This window comes from Procambarus clarkii, chromosome 23 (genome assembly GCF_040958095.1).
Source record: "Procambarus clarkii isolate CNS0578487 chromosome 23, FALCON_Pclarkii_2.0, whole genome shotgun sequence".
Taxonomy (NCBI): Eukaryota; Metazoa; Arthropoda; class Malacostraca; order Decapoda; family Cambaridae; genus Procambarus; species Procambarus clarkii.
The window spans coordinates 40025541-40051377 of NC_091172.1; positions in this window are offsets into that span (position 1 = coordinate 40025541).

Genomic DNA, 25837 nt, shown 5'->3' on the forward strand with positions numbered 1-25837 from the left:
GTGTAGTAGTGGAGGTCTGTATGTGTGGTGGTGGGTCTGTATGTGTGGTGGTGGAGGTCTGTATGTGTGGTAGCGGTGGTCTGTATGTGTGGTGGTGGTGGGTCTGTATGTGTGGTAGTGGTGGGTCTGTATGTGTGGTGGTGGAGGTCTGTATGTGTGGTGGTGGAGGTCTGTATGTGTGGTGGTGGAGGTCTGTATGTGTGGTGGTGGAGGGCTATATATGTGGTAGTGGAGGCCTGTATGTGTGGTGGTGGAGGTCTGTATGTGTGGTAGCGGTGGTCTGTATGTGTGGTGGTGGAGGTCTGTATGTGTGTTAGTGGTGGGTCTGTATGTGTGGTAGTGGAGGCCTGTATATGTGGTAGTGGAGACCTGTATATGTGGTAGTGGAGGCCTGTATGTGTGGTAGTGGAGGCCTGTATGTGTGGTAGTGGAGGCCTGTATGTGTGGTAGTAGTGGGTCTGTATGTGTGGTGGTGGAGGGCTGTATGTGTGGTAGTGGAGGTCTGTATGTGTGGTGGTGGAGGTCTGTATGTGTGGTAGTGGAGGACTGTATGTGTGGTGGTGGAGGTCTGTATGTGTGGTAGTGGAGGCCTGTATGTGTGGTGGTGGAGGTCTGTATGTGTGGTAGTGGAGGCCTGTATGTGTGGTAGTGGAGGTCTGTATGTGTGGTAGTGGAGGTCTGTATGTGTGGTAGTGGAGGGCTGTATGTATGGTGGTGGTCTGTATGTGTGGTGGTGGTCTGTATGTGTGGTGGTGGTGTTTCTGTATGTGTGGTGGTGGTGGTCTGTATGTGTGGTAGTGGAGGCCTGTATGTGTGGTGGTGGTGGTCTGTATGTGTGGTAGTGGAGGCCTGTATGTGTGGTGGTGGAGGCCTGTATGTGTGGTGGTGGAGGGTCTGTATGTGCGGTGATGGACGTCTGTATGTGTGGTAGTGGAGGTCTGTATGTGTGGTAGTGGAGTCCTGTATGTGTTGTAGTGGAGGCCTGTATGTGTGGTGGTGGTGGGTCTGTATGTGTGGTGGTGGAGGTCTGTATGTGTGGTGGTGGAGGTCTGTTTGTGTGGTGGTGGAGGTCTGTATGTGTGGTGGTGGAGGTCTGTATGTGTGGTAGTGGAGGTCTGTATGTGTGGTAGTGGAGGTCTGTATGTGTGTAGTGGAGGTCTGTATGTGTGGTACTGGAGGTCTGTATGTGTGGTAGTGGAGGTCTGTATGTGTGGTAGTGGAGGTCTGTATGTTTGGTAGTGGAGGTCTGTATGTGTGGTGGTGGTGGGTCTGAATGTGTGGTGGTGGTGGGTCTGTATGTGTGGTGGTGGAAGCCTGTATGTGTGGTAGTGGAGGCCTGTATGTGTGGTAGTGGAGGTCTGTATGTGTGGTAGTGGAGGCCTGTATGTGTGGTAGTGGTGGGTCTGTATGTGTGGTAGTGGTGGGTCTGTATGTGTGGTGGTGGAGGTCTGTTTGTGTGCTGGTGGAGGTCTGTATGTGTAGTAGTGGAGGTCTGTATGTGTGGTGGTGGTGGTCTGTATGTGTGGTGGTGGAGGTCTGTATGTGTGGTGGTGGAGGTCTGTATGAGTGGTGGTGGAGGCCTGTATGTGTGGTAGTGGTGGTCTGTATGTGCGGTGGTGGGTCTGTATGTGTGGTAGTGGTGGGTCTGTATGTGTGGTGGTGGAGGTCTGTATGTGTGGTAGTGGAGGTCTGTATGTGTGGTGGTGGAGGTCTGTATGTGTGGTGGTGGAGGTCTGTATGTGTGGTGGTGGAGGTCTGTATGTGTGGTGGTGGGTCTGTATGTGCGGTAGTGGTGGTCTGTATGTGTGGTGGTGGGTCTGTATGTGTGGTAGTGGTGGGTCTGTATGTGTGGTGGTGGAGGTCTGTATGTGTGGTGGTGGAGGTCTGTATGTGTAGCAGTAGAGGTCTGTATGTGTGGTGGTGGGTCTGTATGTGTGGTGGTGGGTCTGTATGTGTGGTGATGGAGGTCTGTATGTGTGGTGATGGGTCTGTATGTGTGGTGGTGGAGGTCTGTATGTGTGGTAGCGGTGGTCTGTATGTGTGGTGGTGGTGGTCTGTATGTGTGGTAGTGGTGGGTCTGTATGTGTGGTGGTGGAGGTCTGTATGTGTGGTGGTGGAGGTCTGTATGTGTAGTAGTGGAGGTCTGTATGTGTGGTGGTGGGTCTGTATGTGTGGTGGTGGAGGTCTGTATGTGTGGTAGCGGTGGTCTGTATGTGTGGTGGTGGTGGGTCTGTATGTGTGGTAGTGGTGGGTCTGTATGTGTGGTGGTGGAGGTCTGTATGTGTGGTGGTGGAGGTCTGTATGTGTGGTGGTGGGTCTGTATGTGTGGTGGTGGAGGTCTGTATGTGTGGTGGTGGAGGTCTGTATGTGTGGTGGTGGAGGTCTGTATGTGTGGTGGTGGAGGTCTGTATGTGCGGTAGTGGAGGCCTGTATGTGTGGTAGTGGAGGGCTGTATGTGTGGTGGTGGAGTGCTGTATGTGTGGTAGTGGTGGGTCTGTATGTGTGGTAGTGGTGGGTCTGTATGTGTGGTGGTGGAGGTCTGTATGTGTGGTGGTGGTGGGTCTGTATGTGTGGTGGTGGAGGTCTGTATGTGTGGTAGTGGTGGGTCTGTATGTGTGGTAGTGGTGGGTCTGTATGTGTGGTGGTGGAGGTCTGTATGTGTGGTAGTGGAGGTCTGTATGTGTGGTAGTGGTCGGTCTGTATGTGTGGTAGTGGTGGGTCTGTATGTGTGGTGGTGGAGGTCTGTATGTGTGGTGGTGGAGGTCTGTATGTGTGGTGATGGGTCTGTATGTGTGGTGGTGGAGGTCTGTATGTGTGGTAGCGGTGGTCTGTATGTGTGGTGGTGGAGGTCTGTATGTGTGGTAGTGGTGGGTCTGTATGTGTGGTAGTGGTGGGTCTGTATGTGTGGTGGTGGAGGTCTGTATGTGTGGTGGTGGAGGTCTGTATGTGTAGTAGTGGAGGTCTGTATGTGTGGTGGTGGTGGTCTGTATGTGTGGTGGTGGAGGTCTGTATGTGTGGTGGTGGAGGTCTGTATGTGTGGTGGTGGAGGTCTGTATGTGTGGTGGTGGTGGTCTGTATGTGTGGTGGTGGAGGTCTGTATGTGTGGTGGTGGAGGTCTGTATGTGTGGTGGTGGAGGGCTATATATGTGGTAGTGGACGCCTTTATGTGTGGTGGTGGAGGTCTGTATGTGTGGTAGCGGTGGTCTGTATGTGTGGTGGTGGAGGTCTGTAAGTGTGTTAGTGGTGGGTCTGTATGTGTGGTAGTGGAGGCCTGTATATGTGGTAGTGGAGGCCTGTATATGTGGTAGTGGAGGCCTGTATGTGTGGTAGTGGAGGCCTGTATGTGTGGTAGTGGAGGTCTGTATGTGTGGTGGTGGAGGTCTGTATGTGTGGTGGTGGAGGTCTGTATGTGTGGTAGTGGAGGACTGTATGTGTGGTGGTGGAGGTCTGTATGTGTGGTAGTGGAGGCCTGTATGTGTACTCACCTATATGTGCTTGCAGGATCGAGCATTGACTCTTGGATCCCGCCTTTCTAGCTATCGGTTGTTTACAGCAATGACTCCTGTCCCATTTCCCTATCATACCTAGTTTTAAAAGTATGAATAGTATTTGCTTCCACAACCTGTTCCCCAAGTGCATTCCATTTTTCTACTACTCTCACGCTAAAAGAAAACTTCCTAACATCTCTGTGACTCATCTGAGTTTCCAGTTTCCACCCATGTCCCCTCGTTCTGTTATTATTACGTGTGAACATTTGATCTATTTCCACTTTGTCAATTCCCCTGAGTATTTTATATGTCCCTATCATATCTCCTCTCTCCCTTCTTTTCTCTAGTGTCGTAAGGTTCAGTTCCTTCAGCCGCTCTTCATATCCCATCCCTCGTAGCTCTGGGACAAGCCTCGTCGCAAACCTCTGAACCTTCTCCAGTTTCTTTATGTGTTTCTTCAGGTGGGGGCTCCATGATGGCGCGGCATACTCTAAGACGGGTCTCACGTAGGCAGTGTAAAGCGCCCTAAAAGCTTCCTCATTTAGGTTTCTGAATGAAGTTCTAATTTTCGCCAGTGTAGAGTACGCTGCTGTCGTTATCCTATTTATATGTGCCTCAGGAGTTAGATTAGGTGTCACATCCACTCCCAGGTCTCTTTCTCGAATCGTTACAGGTAGGCTGTTCCCCTTCATTGTGTACTGTCCCTTTGGTCTCCTGTCACCTGATCCCATTTCCATAACTTTACATTTACTGGTGTTAAACTCCAGTAGCCATTTCTCTGACCATCTCTGCAGCCTGTTTAAGTCCTCTTGGAGGATCCTACAATCCTCGTCTGTCACAACTCTTCTCATTAATTTTGCGTCATCTGCAAACATCGACATGTATGATTCCACTCTTGTAAACATATCATTTACGTAAATTAGAAAGAGGATTGGTCCCAGCACCGATCCTTGAGGTACTCCACTTGTTACTGTTCGCCAGTCCGACTTTTCGCCCCTTACCATTACCCTCTGGCTCCTTCCTGTTAGGTAGTTCTTCACCCATACTAGGGCCTTTCCGCTTACTCCTGCCTGCCTCTCAAGTTTGTATAGCAGTCTCATGTGCGGTACCGTATCAAAGGCCTTTTGGCAGTCAAGAAATATGCAGTCTGCCCAGCCTTCTCTGTCCTGCCTTATCCTTGTTACTTTATCATAGAATTCTAAAAGGTTTGTTAGGCTTGATTTCCCTGTCCAGAACCCATGTTGGTGCTTGTTTACAAACCCAATGCTCTCCAGGTGCTCAACAAGTCTTAGCCTAATTATTCTTTCAAGTATTTTGCAGGGGATGCTTGTCAGTGATACGGGTCTGTAGTTAAGTGCCTCCTCCCTATCCCCCTTTTTGAAAATCGGTACGACATTTGCCTCCTTCCAGCAACTGGGCAATTCTCCCGACATAAGTGACTCATTGAAGATCATTGCCAGAGGCACGCTGAGAGCCTGCGCTGCCTCTTTAAGTATCCACGGTGATACTTTGTCTGGTCCAACAGCTTTATTTGCATCCAGTGTTGTCAACTGTTTCATTACATCCTCTGCTGTCACCTCTATATCTGATAGTCTTTCATCTTGGGTAATCTCTTCTAACAATGGGAGCTGCTCAGGCTCGGTAGTGAACACTCCATGGAATTTTGCATTCAGTACCTCGCAGATTTCCTTGTCGCTTTCTGTATATGCCCCTTCTGTTTTCCTCAGTCTTGTCACTTGGTCATTTACCGACATCTTCCTTCTTATATGGCTATGTAGTAATTTTGGTTGCTTTTTCGCTTTGACTGCAATATCGTTCTCATAATTTCTTTCCGACACTCGTCTTATGTTAATGTAATCATTCCTAGCTCTGTTACATCTAATCCTGTTGTCCTCTGTCCTTTGCCTTCTGTACTTCCTCCACTCCCTCCTGCTTCTCACCTTTGCTTCCTGACACTGTCTATTAAACCATGGGTTATTATATTCCCTCCTGCTTTTTTCCTTTATTGTTGGAATAAATCTATCTTCAGCCTCCTTGCATTTCAATATGACTTGGTTCATCATACCTTGCACTGTTTTTCCTCTAAGTTCTTCCTCCCACTGCACTTCTCCCAGGTAGTCCCTTATCCTTCTGTAGTCCCCTTTTCTGTAATCAAGTCTCCTTTCCCGGACCTCTTGTCCTTCGGTCACAATTTTAAGCTCCATCATGTAGTCAAAGGCTAGGACACAATGGTCACTAGCTCCTAGTGGTATTTCATGTTCCAACTGCTCGATGTCTTCTACATTCTGAGTGATAATGAGATCTAATAGGCTGGGCGTATCCCCTCCTCTTTCCCTAGTATCTTCTTTCACATGCTGTGTTAGGAAATTCCTGTCAATAACGTCTACCAGCTTCGCTCCCCAGGTCTCCTCCCCGCCATGGGGATTCCTCGTTTCCCAATCTATCTCTCCGTGATTTAGGTCCCCCATGACCAGCAGCTTCGCTCTCATTCTATGCGCTAAAGTTGCTGCCCTCTGCAGTTCATCCATACATGTCTTGTTGCTGTCCTCGTACTCCTGCCTGGGCCTTCTACTGTTTGGTGGGGGATTGTAGAGTATCAAGATTACAATCTTCTTCCCATCCACTGTCAGAGTTCCATGTATGAAGCTTGTGCTTTCATTGGTACCCGGATTTTCCAGCTCATCAAACTTCCATTTCCGCTTTATTAGTAGTGCCACTCCTCCTCCCTGTCTCTGTGTCCTTTCTTTTCTTATCACCTGGTACCCCTCTGGAAAGATTGCATCCGAGATCATGCCATTTATTTTAGTTTCCACTATTGCCACTATGTCTGGGTCTGCCTCACTAACTCTTTCTTTTATCTCTTCTGCTTTATTGGCTACCCCATCAGCATTGGTGTACCAAACCTTGAGACTCTTCTTGGAAACTCGGGTGTCAGAGTTCCCCCTTTCACCAGGGGTCTGGGGGGAACTGGGGCGTGTCTGGGGGGCAAGTGGGGGCTGTGGGGGTGAGTGGGGGGGTGCTAGGGGGGTGCCTGGGAGTGCCTGGTAGGCGAATGGGGTCTGGGCATCTAGGGGGGTAGGAAGGGCATAATGGGTCTGAAAGTTAGGGGTCTGAATAGCATAGGGGGGTTGAGAAATAGAGTGAGACTGAGAGTCAGATAGAGGTTGAGAGGTTGGGGGGAAGAGGGCTACTGAGGGTGGAGAGTTGAGATGAGAATGGAGCATGGGTGCTGGGAGTGGAAGAGAGGGTATATTAGTTAGGGGGGAATCGGGGGTAGGTGGGGGTTTTGGGGTAGAAGAGGGGAAGAGGGAGATGGGGGAAGGTGTTAGGGGGTCACAAGGTGAGGGGGTTAAATGTGGGCTGGAGGTGCATAGGAGGGGTGAGGGTTGGGTGGGGTTTGGGGGTGAGTGGAAGAGGGGTGCAGTGGAAGCTGGGATGGAGTAGATGGAATTGAAGTCAATGGGGTAGAAGGGGCAGGGGAGTGGGTGTGGTGGTAGAGGTCTGTATGTGTGGTAGTGGAGGCCTGTATGTGTGGTAGTGGAGGTCTGTATGTGTGGTAGTGGAGGTCTGTATGTGTGGTAGTGGAGGGCTGTATGTATGGTGGTGGTCTGTATGTGTGGTGGTGGTCTGTATGTGTGGTGGTGGTGTTTCTGTATGTGTGGTGGTGGTGGTCTGTATGTGTGGTAGTGGAGGCCTGTATGTGTGGTGGTGGAGGCCTGTATGTGTGGTGGTGGAGGGTCTGTATGTGCGGTGATGGACGTCTGTATGTGTGGTAGTGGAGGTCTGTATGTGTGGCAGTGGAGTCCTGTATGTGTTGTAGTGGAGGCCTGTATGTGTGGTGGTGGTGGGTCTGTATGTGTGGTGGTGGAGGTCTGTATGTGTGGTGGTGGAGGTCTGTATGTGTGGTGGTGGAGGTCTGTATGTGTGGTGGTGGAGGTCTGTATGTGTGGTAGTGGAGGTCTGTATGTGTGGTAGTGGAGGTCTGTATGTGTGTAGTGGAGGTCTGTATGTGTGGTACTGGTGGTCTGTATGTGTGGTAGTGGAGGTCTGTATGTGTGGTAGTGGAGGTCTGTATGTTTGGTAGTGGAGGTCTGTATGTGTGGTGGTGGTGGGTCTGAATGTGTGGTGGTGGTGGGTCTGTATGTGTGGTGGTGGAGGCCTGTATGTGTGGTAGTGGAGGCCTGTATGTGTGGTAGTGGAGGTCTGTATGTGTGGTAGTGGAGGCCTGTATGTGTGGTGGTGGTGGGTCTGTATGTGTGGTGGTGGGTCTGTATGTGTGGTAGTGGAGGTCTGTATGTGCGGTAGTGGAGGCCTGTATGTGTGGTAGTGGAGGCCTGTATGTGTGGCAGTGGTGGGTCTCTATGTTTGGTAGTGGAGGTCTGTATGTGTGGTAGTGATGGGTGTGTATGTGTGGTAGTGGAGGTGTGTATGTGTGGTAGTGGTGGTCTGTATGTGTGGTAGTGGAGGCCTGTATGTGTGGTAGTGGTGGGTCTGTATGTGTGGTAGTGGAGGTCTGTATGTGTGGTGGTGGAGGTCTGTATGTTTGGTGGTGGAGGTCTGTATGTGTGGTGGTGGAGGTCTGTATATGTGGTGGTGGTGGTCTGTATGTGTGGTGGTGGAGGTCTGTATGTGTGGTGGTGGTGGTCTGTATGTGTGGTAGTGGAGGCCTGTATGTGTGGTGGTGGAGGCCTGTATGTGTGGTGGTGGAGGCCTGTATGTGTGGTGGTGGAGGCCTGTATGTGTGGTAGTGGAGGTCTGTATGTGTGGTGGTGGAGGTCTGTATGTTTGGTGGTGGAGGTCTGTATGTGAGGTGGTGGAGGTCTGTATATGTGGTGGTGGTGGTCTGTATGTGTGGTGGTGGAGGTCTGTATGTGTGGTGGTGGTGGTCTGTATGTGTGGTAGTGGAGGCCTGTATGTGTGGTGGTGGAGGCCTGTATGTGTGGTGGTGGAGGCCTGTATGTGTGGTGGTGGAGGCCTGTATGTGTGGTAGTGGAGGTCTGTATGTGTGGTAGTGGAGGTCTGTATGTGTGGTAGTGGAGGTCTGTATGTGTGGTAGTGGTGGATCTGTATGTGTGGTAGTGGAGGTCTGTATGTGTGGTAGTGGAGGTCTGTATGTGTGGTGGTGGAGGTCTGTATGTGTGGTAGTGGTGGGTCTGTATGTGTGGTAGTGGTGGGTCTGTATGTGTGGTGGTGGAGGTCTGTATGTGTGGTGATGGGTCTGTATGTGTGGTGGTGGAGGTCTGTATGTGTGGTGGTGGAGGTCTGTATGTGTGGTAGCTGTGGTCTGTATGTGTGGTGGTGGAGGTCTGTATGTGTGGTAGTGGTGGGTCTGTATGTGTGGTAGTGGTGGGTCTGTATGTGTGGTGGTGGAGGTCTGTATGTGTGGTGGTGGAGGTCTGTATGTGTAGTAGTGGAGGTCTGTATGTGTGGTGGTGGTGGTCTGTATGTGTGGTGGTGGAGGTCTGTATGTGTGGTGGTGGAGGTCTGTATGAGTGGTGGTGGAGGCCTGTATGTGTGGTAGTGGTGGGTCTGTATGTGCGGTAGTGGTGGTCTGTATGTGCGGTGGTGGGTCTGTATGTAAGGTAGTGGTGGGTCTGTATGTGTGGCGGTGGAGGTCTGTATGTGTGGTAGTGGAGGTCTGTATGTGTGGTCGTGGAGGTCTGTATGTGTGGTGGTGGAGGTCTGTATGTGTGGTGGTGGAGGTCTGTATGTGTGGTGGTGGGTCTGTATGTGCGGTAGTGGTGGTCTGTATGTGTGGTGGTGGGTCTGTATGTGTGGTAGTGGTGGGTCTGTATGTGTGGTGGTGGAGGTCTGTATGTGTGGTGGTGGAGGTCTGTATGTGTGGTGGTGGAGGTCTGTATGTGTGGTGGTGGGTCTGTATGTGTGGTAGTGGAGGTCTGTATGTGTAGTAGTGGAGGTCTGTATGTGTGGTGGTGTGTCTGTATGTGTGGTGGTGGGCCTGTATGTTTGGTGATGGAGGTCTGTATGTGTGGTGATGGGTCTGTATGTGTGGTGGTGGAGGTCTGTATGTGTGGTAGCGGTGGTCTGTATGTGTGGTGGTGGTGGTCTGTATGTTTGGTAGTGGTGGGTCTGTATGTGTGGTGGTGGAGGTCTGTATGTGTGGTGGTGGAGGTCTGTATGTGTAGTAGTGGAGGTCTGTATGTGTGGTGGTGGGTCTGTATGTGTGGTGGTGGAGGTCTGTATGTGTGGTAGCGGTGGTCTGTATGTGTGGTGGTGGTGGGTCTGTATGTGTGGTAGTGGTGGGTCTGTATGTGTGGTGGTGGAGGTCTGTATGTGTGGTGGTGGAGGTCTGTATGTGTGGTGGTGGGTCTGTATGTGTGGTGGTGGAGGTCTGTATGTGTGGTGGTGGAGGTCTGTATGTGTGGTGGTGGAGGTCTGTATGTGTGGTGGTGGAGGTCTGTATGTGCGGTAGTGGAGGCCTGTATGTGTGGTAGTGGAGGGCTGTATGTGTGGTGGTGGAGGGCTGTATGTGTGGTAGTGGTGGGTCTGTATGTGTGGTAGTGGTGGGTCTGTATGTGTGGTGGTGGAGGTCTGTATGTGTGGTGGTGGTGGGTCTGTATGTGTGGTGGTGGAGGTCTGTATGTGTGGTAGTGGTGGGTCTGTATGTGTGGTAGTGGTGGGTCTGTATGTGTGGTGGTGGAGGTCTGTATGTGTGGTAGTGGAGGTCTGTATGTGTGGTAGTGGTCGGTCTGTATGTGTGGTAGTGGTGGGTCTGTATGTGTGGTGGTGGAGGTCTGTATGTGTGGTGGTGGAGGTCTGTATGTGTGGTGATGGGTCTGTATGTGTGGTGGTGGAGGTCTGTATGTGTGGTAGCGGTGGTCTGTATGTGCGGTGGTGGAGGTCTGTATGTGTGGTAGTGGTGGGTCTGTATGTGTCGTAGTGGTGGGTCTGTATGTGTGGTGGTGGAGGTCTGTATGTGTGGTGGTGGAGGTCTGTATGTGTGGTGGTGGAGGTCTGTATGTGTGGTGGTGGGTCTGTATGTGTGGTAGTGGAGGTCTGTATGTGTAGTAGTGGAGGTCTGTATGTGTGGTGGTGGGTCTGTATGTGTGGTGGTGGGTCTGTATGTGTGGTGATGGAGGTCTGTATGTGTGGTGATGGGTCTGTATGTGTGGTGGTGGAGGTCTGTATGTGTGGTAGCGGTGGTCTGTATGTGTGGTGGTGGTGGTCTGTATGTGTGGTAGTGGTGGGTCTGTATGTGTGGTGGTGGAGGTCTGTATGTGTGGTGGTGGAGGTCTGTATGTGTAGTAGTGGAGGTCTGTATGTGTGGTGGTGGGTCTGTATGTGTGGTGGTGGAGGTCTGTATGTGTGGTAGCGGTGGTCTGTATGTGTGGTGGTGGTGGGTCTGTATGTGTGGTAGTGGTGGGTCTGTATGTGTGGTGGTGGAGGTCTGTATGTGTGGTGGTGGAGGTCTGTATGTGTGGTGGTGGGTCTGTATGTGTGGTGGTGGAGGTCTGTATGTGTGGTGGTGGAGGTCTGATTGTGTGGTGGTGGAGGTCTGTATGTGTGGTGGTGGAGGTCTGTATGTGCGGTAGTGGAGGCCTGTATGTGTGGTAGTGGAGGGCTGTATGTGTGGTGGTGGAGGGCTGTATGTGTGGTAGTGGTGGGTCTGTATGTGTGGCGGTGGAGGTCTGTATGTGTGGTAGTGGAGGTCTGTATGTGTGGTCGTGGAGGTCTGTATGTGTGGTGGTGGAGGTCTGTATGTGTGGTGGTGGAGGTCTGTATGTGTGGTGGTGGGTCTGTATGTGCGGTAGTGGTGGTCTGTATGTGTGGTGGTGGGTCTGTATGTGTGGTAGTGGTGGGTCTGTATGTGTGGTGGTGGAGGTCTGTATGTGTGGTGGTGGAGGTCTGTATGTGTGGTGGTGGAGGTCTGTATGTGTGGTGGTGGGTCTGTATGTGTGGTAGTGGAGGTCTGTATTTATAGTAGTGGAGGTCTGTATGTGTGGTGGTGTGTCTGTATGTGTGGTGGTGGGTCTGTATGTGTGGTGATGGAGGTCTGTATGTGTGGTGATGGGTCTGTATGTGTGGTGGTGGAGGTCTGTATGTGTGGTAGCGGTGGTCTGTATGTGTGGTGGTGGTGGTCTGTATGTTTGGTAGTGGTGGGTCTGTATGTGTGGTGGTGGAGGTCTGTATGTGTGGTGGTGGAGGTCTGTATGTGTAGTAGTGGAGGTCTGTATGTGTGGTGGTGGGTCTGTATGTGTGGTGGTGGAGGTCTGTATGTGTGGTAGCGGTGGTCTGTATGTGTGGTGGTGGTGGGTCTGTATGTGTGGTAGTGGTGGGTCTGTATGTGTGGTGGTGGAGGTCTGTATGTGTGGTGGTGGAGGTCTGTATGTGTGGTGGTGGAGGTCTGTATGTGTGGTGGTGGAGGTCTGTATGTGTGGTGGTGGAGGTCTGTATGTGTGGTGGTGGAGGTCTGTATGTGTGGTGGTGGAGGTCTGTATGTGCGGTAGTGGAGGCCTGTATGTGTGGTAGTGGAGGGCTGTATGTGTGGTGGTGGAGGGCTGTATGTGTGGTAGTGGTGGGTCTGTATGTGTGGTAGTGGTGGGTCTGTATGTGTGGTGGTGGAGGTCTGTATGTGTGGTGGTGGTGGGTCTGTATGTGTGGTGGTGGAGGTCTGTATGTGTGGTAGTGGTGGGTCTGTATGTGTGGTAGTGGTGGGTCTGTATGTGTGGTGGTGGAGGTCTGTATGTGTGGTAGTGGAGGTCTGTATGTGTGGTAGTGGTCGGTCTGTATGTGTGGTAGTGGTGGGTCTGTATGTGTGGTGGTGGAGGTCTGTATGTGTGGTGGTGGAGGTCTGTATGTGTGGTGATGGGTCTGTATGTGTGGTGGTGGAGGTCTGTATGTGTGGTAGCGGTGGTCTGTATGTGCGGTGGTGGAGGTCTGTATGTGTGGTAGTGGTGGGTCTGTATGTGTCGTAGTGGTGGGTCTGTATGTGTGGTGGTGGAGGTCTGTATGTGTGGTGGTGGAGGTCTGTATGTGTGGTGGTGGAGGTCTGTATGTGTGGTAGTGGTGGATCTGTATGTGTGGTAGTGGAGGTCTGTATGTGTGGTAGTGGAGGTCTGTATGTGTGGTGGTGGAGGTCTGTATGTGTGGTAGTGGTGGGTCTGTATGTGTGGTAGTGGTGGGTCTGTATGTGTGGTGGTGGAGGTCTGTATGTGTGGTGATGGGTCTGTATGTGTGGTGGTGGAGGTCTGTATGTGTGGTGGTGGAGGTCTGTATGTGTGGTAGCTGTGGTCTGTATGTGTGGTGGTGGAGGTCTGTATGTGTGGTAGTGGTGGGTCTGTATGTGTGGTAGTGGTGGGTCTGTATGTGTGGTGGTGGAGGTCTGTATGTGTGGTGGTGGAGGTCTGTATGTGTAGTAGTGGAGGTCTGTATGTGTGGTGGTGGTGGTCTGTATGTGTGGTGGTGGAGGTCTGTATGTGTGGTGGTGGAGGTCTGTATGAGTGGTGGTGGAGGCCTGTATGTGTGGTAGTGGTGGGTCTGTATGTGCGGTAGTGGTGGTCTGTATGTGCGGTGGTGGGTCTGTATGTGTGGTAGTGGTGGGTCTGTATGTGTGGCGGTGGAGGTCTGTATGTGTGGTAGTGGAGGTCTGTATGTGTGGTCGTGGAGGTCTGTATGTGTGGTGGTGGAGGTCTGTATGTGTGGTGGTGGAGGTCTGTATGTGTGGTGGTGGGTCTGTATGTGCGGTAGTGGTGGTCTGTATGTGTGGTGGTGGGTCTGTATGTGTGGTAGTGGTGGGTCTGTATGTGTGGTGGTGGAGGTCTGTATGTGTGGTGGTGGAGGTCTGTATGTGTGGTGGTGGAGGTCTGTATGTGTGGTGGTGGGTCTGTATGTGTGGTAGTGGAGGTCTGTATGTGTAGTAGTGGAGGTCTGTATGTGTGGTGGTGTGTCTGTATGTGTGGTGGTGGGTCTGTATGTGTGGTGATGGAGGTCTGTATGTGTGGTGATGGGTCTGTATGTGTGGTGGTGGAGGTCTGTATGTGTGGTAGCGGTGGTCTGTATGTGTGGTGGTGGTGGTCTGTATGTTTGGTAGTGGTGGGTCTGTATGTGTGGTGGTGGAGGTCTGTATGTGTGGTGGTGGAGGTCTGTATGTGTAGTAGTGGAGGTCTGTATGTGTGGTGGTGGGTCTGTATGTGTGGTGGTGGAGGTCTGTATGTGTGGTAGCGGTGGTCTGTATGTGTGGTGGTGGTGGGTCTGTATGTGTGGTAGTGGTGGGTCTGTATGTGTGGTGGTGGAGGTCTGTATGTGTGGTGGTGGAGGTCTGTATGTGTGGTGGTGGGTCTGTATGTGTGGTGGTGGAGGTCTGTATGTGTGGTGGTGGAGGTCTGTATGTGTGGTGGTGGAGGTCTGTATGTGTGGTGGTGGAGGTCTGTATGTGCGGTAGTGGAGGCCTGTATGTGTGGTAGTGGAGGGCTGTATGTGTGGTGGTGGAGGGCTGTATGTGTGGTAGTGGTGGGTCTGTATGTGTGGTAGTGGTGGGTCTGTATGTGTGGTGGTGGAGGTCTGTATGTGTGGTGGTGGTGGGTCTGTATGTGTGGTGGTGGAGGTCTGTATGTGTGGTAGTGGTGGGTCTGTATGTGTGGTAGTGGTGGGTCTGTATGTGTGGTGGTGGAGGTCTGTATGTGTGGTAGTGGAGGTCTGTATGTGTGGTAGTGGTCGGTCTGTATGTGTGGTAGTGGTGGGTCTGTATGTCTGGTGGTGGAGGTCTGTATGTGTGGTGGTGGAGGTCTGTATGTGTGGTGATGGGTCTGTATGTGTGGTGGTGGAGGTCTGTATGTGTGGTAGCGGTGGTCTGTATGTGCGGTGGTGGAGGTCTGTATGTGTGGTAGTGGTGGGTCTGTATGTGTCGTAGTGGTGGGTCTGTATGTGTGGTGGTGGAGGTCTGTATGTGTGGTGGTGGAGGTCTGTATGTGTGGTGGTGGAGGTCTGTATGTGTGGTGGTGGGTCTGTATGTGTGGTAGTGGAGGTCTGTATGTGTAGTAGTGGAGGTCTGTATGTGTGGTGGTGGGTCTGTATGTGTGGTGGTGGGTCTGTATGTGTGGTGATGGAGGTCTGTATGTGTGGTGATGGGTCTGTATGTGTGGTGGTGGAGGTCTGTATGTGTGGTAGCGGTGGTCTGTATGTGTGGTGGTGGTGGTCTGTATGTGTGGTAGTGGTGGGTCTGTATGTGTGGTGGTGGAGGTCTGTATGTGTGGTGGTGGAGGTCTGTATGTGTAGTAGTGGAGGTCTGTATGTGTGGTGGTGGGTCTGTATGTGTGGTGGTGGAGGTCTGTATGTGTGGTAGCGGTGGTCTGTATGTGTGGTGGTGGTGGGTCTGTATGTGTGGTAGTGGTGGGTCTGTATGTGTGGTGGTGGAGGTCTGTATGTGTGGTGGTGGAGGTCTGTATGTGTGGTGGTGGGTCTGTATGTGTGGTGGTGGAGGTCTGTATGTGTGGTGGTGGAGGTCTGATTGTGTGGTGGTGGAGGTCTGTATGTGTGGTGGTGGAGGTCTGTATGTGCGGTAGTGGAGGCCTGTATGTGTGGTAGTGGAGGGCTGTATGTGTGGTGGTGGAGGGCTGTATGTGTGGTAGTGGTGGGTCTGTATGTGTGGCGGTGGAGGTCTGTATGTGTGGTAGTGGAGGTCTGTATGTGTGGTCGTGGAGGTCTGTATGTGTGGTGGTGGAGGTCTGTATGTGTGGTGGTGGGTCTGTATGTGTGGTGGTGGAGGTCTGTATGTGTGGTAGCGGTGGTCTGTATGTGTGGTGGTGGTGGGTCTGTATGTGTGGTAGTGGTGGGTCTGTATGTGTGGTGGTGGAGGTCTGTATGTGTGGTGGTGGAGGTCTGTATGTGTGGTGGTGGGTCTGTATGTGTGGTGGTGGAGGTCTGTATGTGTGGTGGTGGAGGTCTGTATGTGTGGTGGTGGAGGTCTGTATGTGTGGTGGTGGAGGTCTGTATGTGCGGTAGTGGAGGCCTGTATGTGTGGTAGTGGAGGGCTGTATGTGTGGTGGTGGAGGGCTGTATGTGTGGTAGTGGTGGGTCTGTATGTGTGGTAGTGGTGGGTCTGTATGTGTGGTGGTGGAGGTCTGTATGTGTGGTGGTGGTGGGTCTGTATGTGTGGTGGTGGAGGTCTGTATGTGTGGTAGTGGTGGGTCTGTATGTGTGGTAGTGGTGGGTCTGTATGTGTGGTGGTGGAGGTCTGTATGTGTGGTAGTGGAGGTCTGTATGTGTGGTAGTGGTCGGTCTGTATGTGTGGTAGTGGTGGGTCTGTATGTCTGGTGGTGGAGGTCTGTATGTGTGGTGGTGGAGGTCTGTATGTGTGGTGATGGGTCTGTATGTGTGGTGGTGGAGGTCTGTATGTGTGGTAGCGGTGGTCTGTATGTGCGGTGGTGGAGGTCTGTATGTGTGGTAGTGGTGGGTCTGTATGTGTCGTAGTGGTGGGTCTGTATGTGTGGTGGTGGAGGTCTGTATGTGTGGTGGTGGAGGTCTGTATGTGTGGTGGTGGAGGTCTGTATGTGTGGTGGTGGGTCTGTATGTGTGGTAGTGGAGGTCTGTATGTGTAGTAGTGGAGGTCTGTATGTGTGGTGGTGGGTCTGTATGTGTGGTGGTGGGTCTGTATGTGTGGTGATGGAGGTCTGTATGTGTGGTGATGGGTCTGTATGTGTGGTGGTGGAGGTCTGTATGTGTGGTAGCGGTGGTCTGTATGTGTGGTGGTGGTGGTCTGTATGTGTGGTAGTGGTGGGTCTGTATGTGTGGTGGTGGAGGTCTGTATGTGTGGTGGTGGAGGTCTGTATGTGTAGTAGTGGAGGTCTGTATGTGTGGTGGTGGGTCTGTATGTGTGGTGGTGGAGGTCTGTATGTGTGGTAGCGGTGGTCTGTATGTGTGGTGGTGGTGGGTCTGTATGTGTGGTAGTGGTGGGTCTGTATGTGTGGTGGTGGAGGTCTGTATGTGTGGTGGTGGAGGTCTGTATGTGTGGTGGTGGGTCTGTATGTGTGGTGGTGGAGGTCTGTATGTGTGGTGGTGGAGGTCTGATTGTGTGGTGGTGGAGGTCTGTATGTGTGGTGGTGGAGGTCTGTATGTGCGGTAGTGGAGGCCTGTATGTGTGGTAGTGGAGGGCTGTATGTGTGGTGGTGGAGGGCTGTATGTGTGGTAGTGGTGGGTCTGTATGTGTGGCGGTGGAGGTCTGTATGTGTGGTAGTGGAGGTCTGTATGTGTGGTCGTGGAGGTCTGTATGTGTGGTGGTGGAGGTCTGTATGTGTGGTGGTGGAGGTCTGTATATGTGGTGGTGGGTCTGTATGTGCGGTAGTGGTGGTCTGTATGTGTGGTGGTGGGTCTGTATGTGTGGTAGTGGTGGGTCTGTATGTGTGGTGGTGGAGGTCTGTATGTGTGGTGGTGGAGGTCTGTATGTGTGGTGGTGGAGGTCTGTATGTGTGGTGGTGGGTCTGTATGTGTGGTAGTGGAGGTCTGTATGTGTAGTAGTGGAGGTCTGTATGTGTGGTGGTGTGTCTGTATGTGTGGTGTTGGGTCTGTATGTGTGGTGATGGAGGTCTGTATGTGTGGTGATGGGTCTGTATGTGTGGTGGTGGAGGTCTGTATGTGTGGTAGCGGTGGTCTGTATGTGTGGTGGTGGTGGTCTGTATGTTTGGTAGTGGTGGGTCTGTATGTGTGGTGGTGGAGGTCTGTATGTGTGGTGGTGGAGGTCTGTATGTGTAGTAGTGGAGGTCTGTATGTGTGGTGGTGGGTCTGTATGTGTGGTGGTGGAGGTCTGTATGTGTGGTAGCGGTGGTCTGTATGTGTGGTGGTGGTGGGTCTGTATGTGTGGTAGTGGTGGGTCTGTATGTGTGGTGGTGGAGGTCTGTATGTGTGGTGGTGGAGGTCTGTATGTGTGGTGGTGGGTCTGTATGTGTGGTGCTGGAGGTCTGTATGTGTGGTGGTGGAGGTCTGTATGTGTGGTGGTGGAGGTCTGTATGTGTGGTGGTGGAGGTCTGTATGTGCGGTAGTGGAGGCCTGTATGTGTGGTAGTGGAGGGCTGTATGTGTGGTGGTGGAGGGCTGTATGTGTGGTAGTGGTGGGTCTGTGTGTGTGGTAGTGGTGGGTCTGTATGTGTGGTGGTGGAGGTCTGTATGTGTGGTGGTGGTGGGTCTGTATGTGTGGTGGTGGAGGTCTGTATGTGTGGTAGTGGTGGGTCTGTATGTGTGGTAGTGGTGGGTCTGTATGTGTGGTGGTGGAGGTCTGTATGTGTGGTAGTGGAGGTCTGTATGTGTGGTAGTGGTCGGTCTGTATGTGTGGTAGTGGTGGGTCTGTATGTGTGGTGGTGGAGGTCTGTATGTGTGGTGGTGGAGGTCTGTATGTGTGGTGATGGGTCTGTATGTGTGGTGGTGGAGGTCTGTATGTGTGGTAGCGGTGGTCTGTATGTGCGGTGGTGGAGGTCTGTATGTGTGGTAGTGGTGGGTCTGTATGTGTCGTAGTGGTGGGTCTGTATGTGTGGTGGTGGAGGTCTGTATGTGTGGTGGTGGAGGTCTGTATGTGTGGTGGTGGAGGTCTGTATGTGTGGTGGTGGGTCTGTATGTGTGGTAGTGGAGGTCTGTATGTGTAGTAGTGGAGGTCTGTATGTGTGGTGGTGGGTCTGTATGTGTGGTGGTGGGTCTGTATGTGTGGTGATGGAGGTCTGTATGTGTGGTGATGGGTCTGTATGTGTGGTGGTGGAGGTCTGTATGTGTGGTAGCGGTGGTCTGTATGTGTGGTGGTGGTGGTCTGTATGTGTGGTAGTGGTGGGTCTGTATGTGTGGTGGTGGAGGTCTGTATGTGTGGTGGTGGAGGTCTGTATGTGTAGTAGTGGAGGTCTGTATGTGTGGTGGTGGGTCTGTATGTGTGGTGGTGGAGGTCTGTATGTGTGGTAGCGGTGGTCTGTATGTGTGGTGGTGGTGGGTCTGTATGTGTGGTAGTGGTGGGTCTGTATGTGTGGTGGTGGAGGTCTGTATGTGTGGTGGTGGAGGTCTGTATGTGTGGTGGTGGGTCTGTATGTGTGGTGGTGGAGGTCTGTATGTGTGGTGGTGGAGGTCTGATTGTGTGGTGGTGGAGGTCTGTATGTGTGGTGGTGGAGGTCTGTATGTGCGGTAGTGGAGGCCTGTATGTGTGGTAGTGGAGGGCTGTATGTGTGGTGGTGGAGGGCTGTATGTGTGGTAGTGGTGGGTCTGTATGTGTGGTAGTGGTGGGTCTGTATGTGTGGTGGTGGAGGTCTGTATGTGTGGTGGTGGTGGGTCTGTATGTGTGGTGGTGGAGGTCTGTATGTGTGGTAGTGGTGGGTCTGTATGTGTGGTAGTGGTGGGTCTGTATGTGTGGTGGTGGAGGTCTGTAAGTGTGGTAGTGGAGGTCTGTATGTGTGGTAGTGGTCGGTCTGTATGTGTGGTAGTGGTGGGTCTGTATGTGTGGTAATGGAGGTCTGTATGTGTGGTGGTGGAGGTCTGTATGTGTGGTGATGGGTCTGTATGTGTGGTGGTGGAGGTCTGTATGTGTGGTTGCGGTGGTCTGTATGTGTGGTGGTGGAGGTCTGTATGTGTGGTAGTGGTGGGTCTGTATGTGTGGTAGTGGTGGGTCTGTATGTGTGGTGGTGGAGGTCTGTGTGTGTGGTGGTGGAGGTCTGTATGTGTAGTAGTGGAGGTCTGTATGTGTGGTAGTGGAGGCCTGTATGTGTGGTAGTAGTGGGTCTGTATGTGTGGTGGTGGAGGGCTGTATGTGTGGTAGTGGAGGTCTGTATGTGTGGTGGTGGAGGTCTGTATGTGTGGTAGTGGAGGCCTGTATGTGTGGTAGTGGTCGGTCTGTATGTGTGGTAGTGGTGGGTCTGTATGTGTGGTAATGGAGGTCTGTATGTGTGGTGGTGGAGGTCTGTATGTGTGGTGATGGGTCTGTATGTGTGGTGGTGGAGGTCTGTATGTGTGGTAGCGGTGGTCTGTATGTGTGGTGGTGGAGGTCTGTATGTGTGGTGGTGGAGGTCTGTATGTGTGGTGATGGGTCTGTATGTGTGGTGGTGGAGGTCTGTATGTGTGGTAGCGGTGGTCTGTATGTGTGGTGGTGGTGGTCTGTATGTGTGGTGGTGGAGGTCTGTATGTGTGGTGGTGGAGGTCTGTATGTGTGGTGGTGGAGGGCTATATATGTGGTAGTGGAGGCCTGTATGTGTGGTGGTGGAGGTCTGTATGTGTGGTAGCGGTGGTCTGTATGTGTGGTGGTGGAGGTCTGTATGTGTGTTAGTGGTGGGTCTGTATGTGTGGTAGTGGAGGCCTGTATATGTGGTAGTGGAGGCCTGTATATGTGGTAGTGGAGGCCTGTATGTTTGGTAGTGGAGGCCTGTATGTGTGGTAGTGGAGGCCTGTATGTGTGGTAGTAGTGGGTCTGTATGTGTGGTGGTGGAGGGCTGTATGTGTGGTAGTGGAGGTCTGTATGTGTGGTGGTGGAGGTCTGTATGTGTGGTAGTGGAGGACTGTATGTGTGGTGGTGGAGGTCTGTATGTGTGGTAGTGGAGGCCTGTATGTGTGGTGGTAGAGGTCTGTATGTGTGGTAGTGGAGGCCTGTATGTGTGGTAGTGGAGGTCTGTATGTGTGGTAGTGGAGGTCTGTATGTGTGGTAGTGGAGGGCTGTATGTATGGTGGTGGTCTGTATGTGTGGTGGTGGTCTGTATGTGTGGTGGTGGTGTTTCTGTATGTGTGGTGGTGGTGGTCTGTATGTGTGGTAGTGGAGGCCTGTATGTGTGGTGGTGGAGGCCTGTATGTGTGGTGGTGGAGGGTCTGTATGTGCGGTGATGGACGTCTGTATGTGTGGTAGTGGAGGTCTGTATGTGTGGTAGTGGAGTCCTGTATGTGTTGTAGTGGAGGCCTGTATGTGTGGTGGTGGTGGGTCTGTATGTGTGGTGGTGGAGGTCTGTATGTGTGGTGGTGGAGGTCTGTATGTGTGGTGGTGGAGGTCTGTATGTGTGGTGGTGGAGGTCTGTATGTGTGGTAGTGGAGGTCTGTATGTGTGGTAGTGGAGGTCTGTATGTGTGTAGTGGAGGTCTGTATGTGTGGTACTGGAGGTCTGTATGTGTGGTAGTGGAGGTCTGTATGTGTGGTAGTGGAGGTCTGTATGTTTGGTAGTGGAGGTCTGTATGTGTGGTGGTGGTGGGTCTGAATGTGTGGTGGTGGTGGGTCAGTATGTTTGGTGGTGGAGGCCTGTATGTGTGGTAGTGGAGGCCTGTATGTGTGGTAGTGGAGGTCTGTATGTGTGGTAGTGGAGGCCTGTATGTGTGGTAGTGGTGGGTCTGTATGTGTGCTAGTGGTGGGTCTGTATGTGTGGTGGTGGAGGTCTGTATGTGTGGTGGTGGAGGTCTGTATGTGTAGTAGTGGAGGTCTGTATGTGTGGTGGTGGTGGTCTGTATGTGTGGTGGTGGAGGTCTGTATGTGTGGTGGTGGAGGTCTGTATGAGTGGTGGTGGAGGCCTGTATGTGTGGTAGTGGTGGGTCTGTATGTGCGGTAGTGGTGGTCTGTATGTGCGGTGGTGGGTCTGTATGTGTGGTAGTGGTGGGTCTGTATGTGTGGTGGTGGAGGTCTGTATGTGTGGTAGTGGAGGTCTGTATGTGTGGTGGTGGAGGTCTGTATGTGTGGTGGTGGAGGTCTGTATGTGTGGTGGTGGAGGTCTGTATGTGTGGTGGTGGGTCTGTATGTGCGGTAGTGGTGGTCTGTATGTGTGGTGGTGGGTCTGTATGTGTGGTAGTGGTGGGTCTGTATGTGTGGTGGTGGAGGTCTGTATGTGTGGTGGTGGAGGTCTGTATGTGTGGTGGTGGAGGTCTGTATGTGTGGTGGTGGGTCTGTATGTGTGGTAGTGGAGGTCTGTATGTGTAGTAGTGGAGGTCTGTATGTGTGGTGGTGGGTCTGTATGTGTGGTGGTGGGTCTGTATGTGTGGTGATGGAGGTCTGTATGTGTGGTGATGGGTCTGTATGTGTGGTGGTGGAGGTCTGTATGTGTGGTAGTGGTGGGTCTGTATGTGTGGTAATGGTGGGTCTGTATGTGTGGTGGTGGAGGTCTGTGTGTGTGGTGGTGGAGGTCTGTATGTGTAGTAGTGGAGGTCTGTATGTGTGGTAGTGGAGGCCTGTATGTGTGGTAGTAGTGGGTCTGTATGTGTGGTGGTGGAGGGCTGTATGTGTGGTAGTGGAGGTCTGTATGTGTGGTGGTGGAGGTCTGTATGTGTGGTAGTGGAGGCCTGTATGTGTGGTAGTGGTCGGTCTGTATGTGTGGTAGTGGTGGGTCTGTATGTGTGGTAATGGAGGTCTGTATGTGTGGTGGTGGAGGTCTGTATGTGTGGTGATGGGTCTGTATGTGTGGTGGTGGAGGTCTGTATGTGTGGTAGCGGTGGTCTGTATGTGTGGTGGTGGAGGTCTGTATGTGTGGTGGTGGAGGTCTGTATGTGTGGTGATGGGTCTGTATGTGTGGTGGTGGAGGTCTGTATGTGTGGTAGCGGTGGTCTGTATGTGTGGTGGTGGTGGTCTGTATGTGTGGTGGTGGAGGTCTGTATGTGTGGTGGTGGAGGTCTGTATGTGTGGTGGTGGAGGGCTATATATGTGGTAGTGGAGGCCTGTATGTGTGGTGGTGGAGGTCTGTATGTGTGGTAGCGGTGGTCTGTATGTGTGGTGGTGGAGGTCTGTATGTGTGTTAGTGGTGGGTCTGTATGTGTGGTAGTGGAGGCCTGTATATGTGGTAGTGGAGGCCTGTATATGTGGTAGTGGAGGCCTGTATGTTTGGTAGTGGAGGCCTGTATGTGTGGTAGTGGAGGCCTGTATGTGTGGTAGTAGTGGGTCTGTATGTGTGGTGGTGGAGGGCTGTATGTGTGGTAGTGGAGGTCTGTATGTGTGGTGGTGGAGGTCTGTATGTGTGGTAGTGGAGGACTGTATGTGTGGTGGTGGAGGTCTGTATGTGTGGTAGTGGAGGCCTGTATGTGTGGTGGTAGAGGTCTGTATGTGTGGTAGTGGAGGCCTGTATGTGTGGTAGTGGAGGTCTGTATGTGTGGTAGTGGAGGTCTGTATGTGTGGTAGTGGAGGGCTGTATGTATGGTGGTGGTCTGTATGTGTGGTGGTGGTCTGTATGTGTGGTGGTGGTGTTTCTGTATGTGTGGTGGTGGTGGTCTGTATGTGTGGTAGTGGAGGCCTGTATGTGTGGTGGTGGAGGCCTGTATGTGTGGTGGTGGAGGGTCTGTATGTGCGGTGATGGACGTCTGTATGTGTGGTAGTGGAGGTCTGTATGTGTGGTAGTGGAGTCCTGTATGTGTTGTAGTGGAGGCCTGTATGTGTGGTGGTGGTGGGTCTGTATGTGTGGTGGTGGAGGTCTGTATGTGTGGTGGTGGAGGTCTGTATGTGTGGTGGTGGAGGTCTGTATGTGTGGTGGTGGAGGTCTGTATGTGTGGTAGTGGAGGTCTGTATGTGTGGTAGTGGAGGTCTGTATGTGTGTAGTGGAGGTCTGTATGTGTGGTACTGGAGGTCTGTATGTGTGGTAGTGGAGGTCTGTATGTGTGGTAGTGGAGGTCTGTATGTTTGGTAGTGGAGGTCTGTATGTGTGGTGGTGGTGGGTCTGAATGTGTGGTGGTGGTGGGTCAGTATGTTTGGTGGTGGAGGCCTGTATGTGTGGTAGTGGAGGCCTGTATGTGTGGTAGTGGAGGTCTGTATGTGTGGTAGTGGAGGCCTGTATGTGTGGTAGTGGTGGGTCTGTATGTGTGCTAGTGGTGGGTCTGTATGTGTGGTGGTGGAGGTCTGTATGTGTGGTGGTGGAGGTCTGTATGTGTAGTAGTGGAGGTCTGTATGTGTGGTGGTGGTGGTCTGTATGTGTGGTGGTGGAGGTCTGTATGTGTGGTGGTGGAGGTCTGTATGAGTGGTGGTGGAGGCCTGTATGTGTGGTAGTGGTGGGTCTGTATGTGCGGTAGTGGTGGTCTGTATGTGCGGTGGTGGGTCTGTATGTGTGGTAGTGGTGGGTCTGTATGTGTGGTGGTGGAGGTCTGTATGTGTGGTAGTGGAGGTCTGTATGTGTGGTGGTGGAGGTCTGTATGTGTGGTGGTGGAGGTCTGTATGTGTGGTGGTGGAGGTCTGTATGTGTGGTGGTGGGTCTGTATGTGCGGTAGTGGTGGTCTGTATGTGTGGTGGTGGGTCTGTATGTGTGGTAGTGGTGGGTCTGTATGTGTGGTGGTGGAGGTCTGTATGTGTGGTGGTGGAGGTCTGTATGTGTGGTGGTGGAGGTCTGTATGTGTGGTGGTGGGTCTGTATGTGTGGTAGTGGAGGTCTGTATGTGTAGTAGTGGAGGTCTGTATGTGTGGTGGTGGGTCTGTATGTGTGGTGGTGGGTCTGTATGTGTGGTGATGGAGGTCTGTATGTGTGGTGATGGGTCTGTATGTGTGGTGGTGGAGGTCTGTATGTGTGGTAGTGGTGGGTCTGTATGTGTGGTAATGGTGGGTCTGTATGTGTGGTGGTGGAGGTCTGTATATGTGGTGGTGGAGGTCTGTATGTGTGGTGGTGGAGGTCTGTATGTGTGGTGGTGGAGGTCTGTATGTGTGGTGGTGGAGGTCTGTATGTGTGGTAGTGGTGGGTCTGTATGTGTGGTGGTGGAGGTCTGTATATGTGGTGGTGGAGGTCTGTATGTGTAGTAGTGGAGGTCTGTATGTGTGGTGGTGGGTCTGTATGTGTGGTGGTGGAGGTCTGTATGTGTGGTAGCGGTGGTCTGTATGTGTGGTGGTGGTGGGTCTGTATGTGTGGTAGTGGTGGGTCTGTATGTGTGGTGGTGGAGGTATGTATGTGTGGTGGTGGAGGTCTGTATGTGTGGTGGTGGAGGTCTGTATGTGTGGTGGTGGAGGGCTATATATGTGGTAGTGGAGGCCTGTATGTGTGGTGGTGGAGGTCTGTATGTGTGGTAGCGGTGGTCTGTATGTGTGGTGGTGGAGGTCTGTATGTGTGTTAGTGGTGGGTCTGTATGTGTGGTAGTGGAGGCCTGTATATGTGGTAGTGGAGACCTGTATATGTGGTAGTGGAGGCCTGTATGTGTGGTAGTGGAGGCCTGTATGTGTGGTAGTGGAGGCCTGTATGTGTGGTAGTAGTGGGTCTGTATGTGTGGTGGTGGAGGGCTGTATGTGTGGTAGTGGAGGTCTGTATGTGTGGTGGTGGAGGTCTGTATGTGTGGTAGTGGAGGACTGTATGTGTGGTGGTGGAGGTCTGTATGTGTGGTAGTGGAGGCCTGTATGTGTGGTGGTAGAGGTCTGTATGTGTGGTAGTGGAGGCCTGTATGTGTGGTAGTGGAGGTCTGTATGTGTGGTAGTGGAGGTCTGTATGTGTGGTAGTGGAGGGCTGTATGTATGGTGGTGGTCTGTATGTGTGGTGGTGGTCTGTATGTGTGGTGGTGGTGTTTCTGTATGTGTGGTGGTGGTGGTCTGTATGTGTGGTAGTGGAAGCCTGTATGTGTGGTGGTGGTGGTCTGTATGTGTGGTAGTGGAGGCCTGTATGTGTGGTGGTGGAGGCCTGTATGTGTGGTGGTGGAGGGTCTGTATGTGCGGTGATGGACGTCTGTATGTGTGGTAGTGGAGGTCTGTATGTGTGGTAGTGGAGTCCTGTATGTGTTGTAGTGGAGGCCTGTATGTGTGGTGGTGGTGGGTCTGTATGTGTGGTGGTGGAGGTCTGTATGTGTGGTGGTGGAGGTCTGTATGTGTGGTGGTGGAGGTCTGTATGTGTGGTGGTGGAGGTCTGTATGTGTGGTAGTGGAGGTCTGTATGTGTGGTAGTGGAGGTCTGTATGTGTGTAGTGGAGGTCTGTATGTGTGGTACTGGAGGTCTGTATGTGTGGTAGTGGAGGTCTGTATGTGTGGTAGTGGAGGTCTGTATGTTTGGTAGTGGAGGTCTGTATGTGTGGTGGTGGTGGGTCTGAATGTGTGGTGGTGGTGGGTCTGTATGTGTGGTGGTGGAAGCCTGTATGTGTGGTAGTGGAGGCCTGTATGTGTGGTAGTGGAGGTCTGTATGTGTGGTAGTGGAGGCCTGTATGTGTGGTAGTGGTGGGTCTGTATGTGTGGTAGTGGTGGGTCTGTATGTGTGGTGGTGGAGGTCTGTTTGTGTGCTGGTGGAGGTCTGTATGTGTAGTAGTGGAGGTCTGTATGTGTGGTGGTGGTGGTCTGTATGTGTGGTGGTGGAGGTCTGTATGTGTGGTGGTGGAGGTCTGTATGAGTGGTGGTGGAGGCCTGTATGTGTGGTAGTGGTGGGTCTGTATGTGCGGTAGTGGTGGTCTGTATGTGCGGTGGTGGGTCTGTATGTGTGGTAGTGGTGGGTCTGTATGTGTGGTGGTGGAGGTCTGTATGTGTGGTAGTGG